The 10,743-nt window shown below is 36.0% G+C and overlaps 1 pseudogene; it reads left to right on the top strand.

Moving 5' to 3' along the window:
• The first annotated feature begins 8,856 nt into the window (after positions 1-8,856).
• Positions 8,857-8,942, top strand: LOC140140174 (small nucleolar RNA U3; annotated as a pseudogene).
• The last annotated feature ends 1,801 nt before the right edge of the window (positions 8,943-10,743 follow it).

Raw genomic sequence — 10,743 nt, forward strand, 5'->3', positions numbered from 1 at the left:
CGTGCACTATATTCTAATGAATACAAACCACAAAATTGTGAATGCTGTGTATTTGTATTTAATATTGTGTCGATTATTATTTACCATTATGAAAAAAATACTGGAAGGAAGGTATTCCGATTAACAGTCCATATTAAAACTCGGATATGGTTTAGCAGAGGTAAATAAATCTAGTATTTTATAAAGTAATTAGCAATTTATTTGGGTGGGGAGGGGACATTCTGAGGTGAAATTGTCAAAATCAATGGTTATTTCAGTGTTCTGTTTGGGTAAAATTTAGCGGGGTCTTTCGGAGTTGCGAGGTCCAAAAACGTCTTTCCGGGATGTACGATACCCACATATACAACCAGGCTTTCATCTTCATCATTTTCATGATATTGGCATCTAAGAGTTTACAGCTCGTGCCTCCCTCCTCGCTCCATCCTATGAAGCTTGGACAAAACATTGTTTGTCAAATCTTTCGTTGATAAAACGTCATAATAATAATTACAAAATAAATAAATGCCCGGAGGCCATTTTATAGTCATGACCATTTGGAGGTAGTGGGTTTAAACGTCAAATTTCCGCCTCAGCCACTTTTCACCACAAATCAATAAACCATTAGGTATAGCCTAAGTATTTTGATAGGAAATGATCTCACATACTTACGAAAATATTTTATCCGTGATATATCTAATCAGGTGTTTGTTAGTGGTGTGTTTGTTTGTTTGCTTGTTTGTTTGTTGTGGTGGCCTACCGGTTGAGGCGTTCGACTCATGAGCGTAGGTTCGAGCCCTGTCAGGGACAAAGTGTTAAGGCCTTGGACAACAGTGGCGTAGCGTCATAGTATGGGGGTACGTACCTCCCTCGCTTTGAAAATCATAGAAAATGGCTGAAAACGGTTTGTGCCCCCTCCCATCAGTCCCCCCCCCCCCCTCGTGGTCGAAGTCCCTCCCCGATATGATGACTCACGCTACGCCACTGTTAGTCAACACTCTATCTCGCTTGTGCCACTCCACCCAGGTGTAAAATGGGAGAGCTGTTAGGGGGTAGGTAATATCAGCATCGTTGTTGGGTGACTCTGTTTGAAATCTACACCCCCTGTGTGACAGATTAAGATCATGTCTTCCATAAGGGGTGTATAGATTTAAACTGGAACAGCCCAATTTTGCTTTTCACCATGCTTCATAGTACAAGTTGAACACACAATATATTATCTGATATTTTTCTGCAGCAAATCAATAATTATTATTCTCAACGTTTAATTTATACCATTATTATTATAGCTTGGGCGCGTCGCCTTTCAATTATATTTTACATGATTTAAATCACGCTGATTTAAACCGAGACCAAAGACTTTAATTGATTGTTATTAAAAAAAATAGGAAAGCGCGATGTGCATTGCATTTTATTGAAACAATGAGAAATAGAAAATGGTCTTAATTGACACAATATGCGTGTTTGTCCATTGGTGACACATTGGTCTTTTAGCAAAGTTTGCGTATAGTAATTTTCGCAAAATGAAGCAAAACTACAAACCTGTAATAAAACGATTCAATTGATTTTTACAAGACACAAACTATATGTGGCTTGTTCCCGCAGAACCAGGAATTTTACTTTTGAGATTTTTATATCGCTATAGGTAAGATAATATGGGATATGGTGTGTGGAGATGAGATAAGATAATAAGCTAAAATGGCAAACATGAGACCAAATGAAATGAGATGCGATGTGACATAAGATGAGATAAAATGAGATGAGCTAAAATGAAATGACATAAGATGAGATAAAATGAGATGAGATAAAATGAAATGATATAGAAATATTATCTGATTATGATGAGCTCAAATTAAATGAGACGAGATGAGATCAAATTAAATGACAGATAAGCCGAGATGTGATAAAACTAAATGAGATGAGTTCAAACGAAATGAGATAAGATATGATGAGATTAGATGAGATGAGATGAGATAAAATAGCTGTGATGAGATAAGATGTGATGAGATGAGGTAAGATAATATGGGATATGGTGTGTGGAGATGAGATAAGATAAGATGTGAAGAGATGAGGTAAGATAATATGGGATATGGTGTGTGGAGATGAGATAAGATAAGATGTGAAGAGATGAGGTAAGATAATATGGGATATGGTGTGTGGAGATGAGATAAGATAAGATGTGAAGAGATGAGATAAGATGAGATGAAATACGATGGGATGGGATGTGATGTGATATGATGAGATAAGCTGATATGAAATGAGATAAGATATGTGACGAAATGTGATGAGATGAGAAAAGATGAAATGTGATGTGATGAGATTTGAGATGAGATAAGATGGAATATGGTGTGATATGATGAGATAAATTCAGAAGAAATGAAATAAGATGTGTGACAAGATGTGATGAGATGAGATAATATGAAATGTGATGAGATGTGAGATGAGATGAGATGCGGTATGATGGGATATTGTGTTATATGATGAGATAAATTCAGATGAAATAAGATCAGATATGTGACGAGATGTGATGAGATAAGGTGAAATGTGATGAGATGTGAGATGAGATGCGGTATGATGGGATATTGTGTGATATGATGAGATAAATTCAGATGAAATGAAATAAGATGTGTGACAAGATGTGATGAGATGAGATAATATGAAATGTGATGAGATGTGAGATGAGATGCGGTATGATGGGATATTGTGTGATATGATGAGATAAATTCAGATGAAATGAGATTAGATGTGTGACGAGATGTGATGAGGTAAGATGGAATGTGATGAGATGAGATGTGAGATGAGATTAGATATGATGGGATGTGGTGTGATATGATGAGATAAATTCAGATGAAATGAGATATGTGACGAGATGTGATGAAATGAGATAAGATTAAATGTGATGACATGAGATGTGATGGATGAGATAATATGAAATGTGATGAGACGAGATGTGAGATGAGATAAGATATGATGGGATATGGTGTATATGATGAGATAAATTCAGATGAAATGAGATAAGATGTGACGAGATGTGATGAGAAGTGATGAAATAAGATGAAATGTGGTGTGATGAGAAGTGTAGAGATGTGATGTGATAAGATGAATTGAGATACGACGAGATGTCATTTGATGAGATGAGATGAGATGTCATGAGATGAGATGAGATATGAAATAAATTATAATCCCAATCATTTTTGTCAACCCTCACATGTCCTGATATTTAAAATAAATGTTATTTTGGCGCGATATAAAAAGTAAAACATTTTACTTAAAAACTAACTTGCTTTCCAATTTTAAATTGGTATATCGTACGGGCCATTATACACAAAATCTACTTAAAGTGTCCTCGGAGAAGATACCCTTCCCAGAATCCTTTGCAACATGACGCATCATCACATTTCATATTACTTCGTACAGGTTCCCTTTGTTTTCATGTTGAGAATACACTGGCTAAACACTGGTCGATAGTCCAGAAATTAAACATACTTTGCAAGATCTGGATGTGCTCTGTTCATTGAGGTACTTTTTGTCACTATCATGACTATCACAGCAAATCAGTACAGAAAATTGAAATGGAAGAAATGCATTGTGGGAAGTGTAAGATATCTTCTCTGGGGTGTCCTTGAGCAAGTACTGTCACCACCAAAAAATCAATGTCAACTTCTAAAAATTGCACTTCTCATATGCCCTAGTTTAAATCATCGTATATATATACTCGATTTCCTTATTAGAGTTGAACATAAATGTTTTTTGACATAAGCCCTGTAATTATAATTACGAGTACCATTACCCAATTTAATAGTCCACTTTATATTAGTCTTAACTCAATTTATGATTTAACATACAGATCATAATCAATAGGAAAACATGGTTCATGTGTAAGACCTGTGGAACCACAGAACCGGTCTACATTTTGCTAATCCTAAGGTCGCTAGTCCTAATGTGCGCTAGTTCCAAAAGTTTGCTAGTCCCGGGTTGCTACCTTAACCCTATATCCTCAACCCTTAATGCTCTGTGTTCTAAGCCATAGGCTTCAACATAAAAAGTCTCTAAATTTTGAGATATACGACGCATGTGATGTGCTATCAAGCAAATTTAGTAGGAACTCGGATATATATTGATTTCGAGATACAGCCAAACAAAGGAAATATTTCCTTTTGATTCCTGTTGTTTTGGAAACTCTTTAATTGCTCATATCTTTGGAACTGTTGTTCAATTTCAATTAATGGGGTGTTCTGCAAAATGCAGCTTTGTAAAATGTGACCATCCAGCACAACTGAGCCCTGAAGTCGCCAATCATCATTTTTGAGATATTCAACCAAAATATTCTGCTTGAAATTAGCTTTAAAATGATGTATCATGTCTATAGTACTTGACATTTAAGTAGTGAAAAATCAATAAAACAGTCAATAAATCCTTTGTTTCATATTGTTTATTGTTAAGTTCAATGGAGCATATCTCAATAGTGGCACTGGCGACATCCGGGCTCAGTTGTGGTGGATGGTCACAAATATGCTTTTGCTATCCTTTAAGAAACTGAAAAATTTAGTATTTCCGAGTTCCGACTGATTTTGCTTGATCGCATCACATATAAAGATGTTTATGTTTTTTAACACAAGATAGTGTTAAAAGTGTGTTTTTTAGCGTTTTAGTGTTATTTTAGTTAATTAACACACCTTCACAGTACAAACAAGTGTTTATTAAGTGTTCAAGTGTTTATTAAGTGTTGCTCTGCTGGGATGTTTTAGAGTTGCCTATGTGTGTTAATTATATGGTTAGATTCAGTTACATAAAATAATTCCAACGGAAAATCTCTGATAACCCCTTCAAACTATCCTCTGTTAGTGAATGCTATCTACTGCTGACAGCATAAAATGTATACTCACTGAAAACCAAATCCGAGTCGAATGACTCATCCAACCGGGTCTGGCGATATTGACTACCTCAAATGGGTCACTTGGACTCATCAAAATGAGTCCAGCAACAATGACAACCAGATGTGACTCATCTATGTTAGTCAATATGTATCACATGACTCATCTTGGTTAGTCAAAGGGATATTGACTAGACTAAGTGAGTCAAACTGAGTCACATAGAATCAACAATATGAGTCCAGCAACAATGACAATCAGATGTGACTCATCTAGATTAGTCAATCTGTATCACATGACTCATTCAGCATAGTCAAAGGGATATTGACTAGACTAAGTGAGTCAAAGTGAGTCATGTGGACTCATCAATATGAGTCCAGCAACAATGACAACCAGATGTGACTCATGTAGATTAGTCAATCTATATCACATGACTCGTTCAGCATAGTCAAACGGATATTGACTAGAATAAGTGAGTCATGTGGACTCATCAATATGAGTCCAGCAACAATGACCAGATGTGACTCATGTAGATTAGTCAATCTGTATCACATGACTCATTCAGCATAGTCAAACGGATATTGACTAGACTAAGTGAGTCATGTGGACTCATCAATATGAATCCCACAACAATGACCAGATGTGACTCATGTAGATTAGTCAATCTGAATCACATGACTCATTCAGCATAGTCAAAGGGATGTTGACTAGAATAAGTGAGTCATGTGGACTCATCAATATGAGTCCAGCAACAATGACCAGATGTGACTCATGCAGATTAGTCAATCTGTATCACATGACTCATTCAGCATAGTCAAAGGGATGTTGACTAGAATAAGTGAGTCATGTGGACTCATCAATATGAGTCCAGCAACAATGACCAGATGTGACTCATGTAGATTAGTCAATCTGAATCACATGACTCATTCAGCATAGTCAAAGGGATGTTGACTAGAATAAGTGAGTCATGTGGACTCATCAATATGAGTCCAGCAACAATGACCAGATGTGACTCATGCAGATTAGTCAATCTGTATCACATGACTCATTCAGCATAGTCAAACGGATATTGACTAGACTAAGTGAGTCATGTGGACTCATCAATATGAGTCCAGCAACAATGACAACCAGATGTGACTCATGTAGATTAGTCAATCTATATCACATGACTCGTTCAGCATAGTCAAAGGGATATTGACTAGACTAGGTGAGTCATGTGGACTCATCAATATGAGTCCAGCAACAATGACAACCAGATGCGACTAATGTAGATTAGTCAATCTGTATCACATGACTCATTCAGCATAGTCAAACGGATATTGACTAGAATAAGTGAGTCATGTGGACTCATCAATATGAGTCCAGCAACAATGACCAGATGTGACTCATGTAGATTAGTCAATCTGTATCACATGACTCATTCAGCATAGTCAAACGGATATTGACTAGAATAAGTGAGTCATGTGGACTCATCAACATGAGTCCAGCAACAATGACCAGATGTGACTCATGTAGATTAGTCAATCTGTATCACATGACTCATTCAGCATAGTCAAACGGATATTGACTAGACTAAGTGAATCATGTGGACTCATCAATATGAATCCCACAACAATGACCAGATGTGACTCATGTAGATTAGTCAATCTGAATCACATGACTCATTCAGCATAGTCAAAGGGATATTGACTAGAATAAGTGAGTCATGTGGACTCATCAATATGAGTCCAGCAACAATGACCAGATGTGACTCATGCAGATTAGTCAATCTGTATCACATGACTCATTCAGCATAGTCAAAGGGATATTGACTAGAATAAGTGAGTCATGTGGACTCATCAATATGAGTCTAGCAACAATGACCAGATATGATTCATGCAGATTAGTCAATCTGTATCACATGACTCATTCAGCATAGTCAAAGGGATATTGACTAGACTGAGTGAGTCACATGGACTTATCAATATGAGTACAGAAACAATGACAACCAGATGCGACTAATGTAGATTAGTCAATCTGTATCAAATGACTCATTCAGCATAGTCAATGGGATGTTGACTAGACTAAGTGAGTCGAAGGGAGTCACATGGACTCATCAATAGGAGTTCAGCAAAAATGACAACCAGAGGTAACTCATCTAGATTAGTCAATATATATCAAATGACTCATTCAGCACAGTCAAAAGGATATTGACTAGACTAATTGAGTCGTAGCGAGCATCAATATGAGTCCAGCAACAATGATCAACCAGAAGCAACTCATCTAGATGTATCAAATGGCTCCGACATCAAAATGGACTCATCAAAATTAGCTCAGGAATCAATGCCAACCAAATGTGACTCATCTAGGTTAGTTGGCCTGTATCAAATGACACATCATGGTAAGTCAGATAGATATTGACTATACTTAACTCAAAATGAGTCACATGGATTCATCAAAGTGGTTTCAACAGCAATATCAAATGATTGTGACTCATCTAATGTAGTCTTGTCTGTATCAAATCACTCATCTCGTTAGTAAAATTAATGGATATTGACTAGACTTAGACAATGTAGCCTAAAACTAGGTATATCACCCCAAAAATAAGCGCAGCAGAAACATGTTATTTGACGCTTTTAATTGAATCATCGTTATGAATGCTTCAAAAAACAAAAAACAGAATTAAAATCGGATAATGCAAAGTGATGTAACGTCAACTTGAAGATACCCGGAAATCGGGTGAAAACCTGCCACAAATTGCTATAAATGGCAAAATGGTAATTTTTGGGATTTGTAATGCTTATTCGGACAGTTACTTGAAAAGGTAGCATTGATTTAAGTATCACAGATTAATTGCATATCTTTCCGGACTTCGTTAAAGAAAACAAGATTAAAAATCTCTCCTCGAATAAATGTAATAAATCCACCAAATATACAATTTTAGCCATTTTGACCAATCTGCAGACAAATAAAAGCTAAAGTCCAGCTAATTAATATGCAAAAATAATGCCAACAGAGAACCGTACATGATATGAGGATGCGTTTTTTGCACACATAAGTACCCAAAGTTCTTTCATTTGGTAACAAAAAATACACAAAAAGTCATTAATTATGCAAATTAGCTAATTACATCTAATTATATATTTATGCCATTCTTATGTTAATTAGGCATATGTAATTTTACTTTTTTCAATGTTTTATTTATGTTTTATTCATACAGCATGATTTTGTCAAATATGAACCTGCTGTGATGTTGAATAAAGAAACTGCAGTTAATTGCCTAAGTGCACCGAGTTTTCAATTGGTATAGGGAAGTGTTTCACTCATTGTCCAAGGAAAAAAAATACATGATAACAAACACTGGTATTTCAGACCGGTGGTACTAGGTCCTCTATTTCGAGAGACCTATATTTATTGATTTATGGACGATCTAAAAAATTCATAAAACAGGTCTTAACTCTTAAACTAGGCAGTGTTTAATTTCGGCGGAGTTGATAGTGATTTAGGAAATGTTTCACCTACCATATATTAAAAAGACAAATTATTGTGATCAATGAAACATAACGAGGAAATCGTTTTTTGACATGTATGTTTTCAAAAATTGGCCAACTTTGATCCGCGCGCTTTTTGATTCACTGTTATGTATGCGTGCACAGTATGACAGAATTATTGTGCAGCCACTGTGACATACCTACTAAAACTATAGAAACTGGGTTAGTTTATAGACCAACCTGCTTTAGACATATGAGTCAAGGCTGGACTCATCTTTGTTAGTCACGCTGACTCAGTTTATTATATTAAAACTCAGTGCAACTAATCATAATTAAACATAAAACTAAATAACTTTGGGCAACAAATAATTATTGTGATGAGTAATAATTGTCTCAGGATCTAAATCGTAAATATTATACTGAGTTGAAATAATAGGAAACAAAACCACGGATGACAGAACGCAGGGAAAACAATATTTAACACCACTCATTTTATATTTTCAAACAAATACATTAGAATTTTCTTCCCGTACATCTTTAAGGCCGTACTTTTAAGGATAATTTCTGGAGTATGTGTCACCATGCTATCAAATACACTTGATGGCTATCCAAACCATTGAAATGGGTCAGTTTAAACTGCTCATGTGATGACTCATCTTTGTCAGTCATCATAGATTGTTTAGGGGCGCACCATTAGATTTCCAGGGGGGGCATGGGAGTTTTTTTTTGAAAAAAAAAACTTTGCCCACTAGTGAGGAAAAAAAAAACTTTGCCCACTAGTGAGACAAAAAAAAAAATTTTGCCTCACTGATGAGTAAAAAAAAAAAATTTCCCCCACCCAACTTTGTATACAAATTTACATTAAAATTGAAAAAAAAATAACTTCGCCGCCGAAGGCGGCGAAAAAAAAAATTTGGTGCTCTTGGAGGCGAAAAAAAAAAAATTCCGCCGCCTTCGGCGGCGAAAAAAAAAATTCTGCCTGACCCAAACTCCCATGCCCCCCCTGAGAATCTAATGGTGCGTCCCTTACAGACTCACTTGGCTGGGTCACATTAGACATAGCTTGACTCACGCATGTGAGTCAAGGCTGGACTCATCTTTGTTAGTCACACTGACTGACTCGTTTAACTGGGTCAAATTAGACATAGCTTGACTCACACATGTGAGTCAAGGCTGGACTCATCTTTGTTAGTCACACTGACTCAATGTTTATTGACTAATTTAACTGGGTCAATTTAGACATAGCTTGACTCACCCATGCGAGTCAAGGCTGGACTCATCTTTGTTAGTCACATTGACTGACTCGTTTAACTGGGTCATTTAAGACATAGCTGGACTCACCCATGTGAGTCAAGGCTGGACTCATCTTTGTTAGTCACACTGACTCTATGTCTAAAATGACCCAGTTAAGTGAGTCAAAACATTTTACTGACTCATTTAATTGGGTCATTTTAGACATAGCTTGACTCACCCATGTGAGTCAAGGCTGGACTCATCTTTGTTAGTCACACTGACTCTATGTCTAAAATGACCCAGTTAAGTGAGTCAATAAAACATTTTATTGACTCATTTAATTAGGTCATTTTAGACATAGGGCTGGACTCGTGTTTATGAGTCACTGTGACTCGGATTTGGTTTTCAGTGCTGCTCACTGACCAATACCAACTCAGCAAACACATAACGTTTTACCGAAAACGTTTCCTATGTGTCGGATTAAATATAAAGGGTACGGTACTGAAAAGGTACTGAAACTTGCTTCAAAACATTCGAACATAATTTAAGTGTTGACAAAATATTTTGCAAACCTAGTTTGCCCAAAAATATTTTACAATAACATTTTGACCACATTTTTTAAATGTTGTTGTTGTGTTTTTTCACATACACATACATGTAAAACGAACAAAGTTTTGATAATTTTCCTATAACCCGACATTTAAATGTTATGAAAACGTTTTGATCAAAACCAAAACACGTTTATAACGTTTTAAAAACATGTTTGTATTTTCTGTGAACTTTGACTTTGACTTGAGAAGGATAGAACGAAGGTCTACATGATTTCATCAGATCAGAAGTGTTCAGTACTTATATTACACAGAAGACCCATATTTTTTAGCTGTGTTTCTATTTCTAGGCTAGCCTATAATATTATACTTTTTATAAATTGCATTTAGATTAATGCAATTGCATTTCTGTGTTGTTGTTTGCCGTTGTTTTTTGTTTTGCCGTTATAATATTGTTGGAGGTTTTGCGTGATATAACCAGTGTTCAGTGTTCTGTGTTGTTGTTTGCCGTTGATTTTGTTTTGCCGTTATAATAATTGTCGGAGGTTTGTGTGATATAACCAGTGTTCAGTGTTCTGTGTTGTTGTTTGCCGTTGATTTTGTTTTGCCGTTATAATAATTGTCGGAGGTTTTGTGTGATATAAC

The sequence above is a fragment of the Amphiura filiformis genome, chromosome 18, assembly GCF_039555335.1.
Source record: "Amphiura filiformis chromosome 18, Afil_fr2py, whole genome shotgun sequence".
NCBI classification, from domain to species: Eukaryota; Metazoa; Echinodermata; class Ophiuroidea; order Amphilepidida; family Amphiuridae; genus Amphiura; species Amphiura filiformis.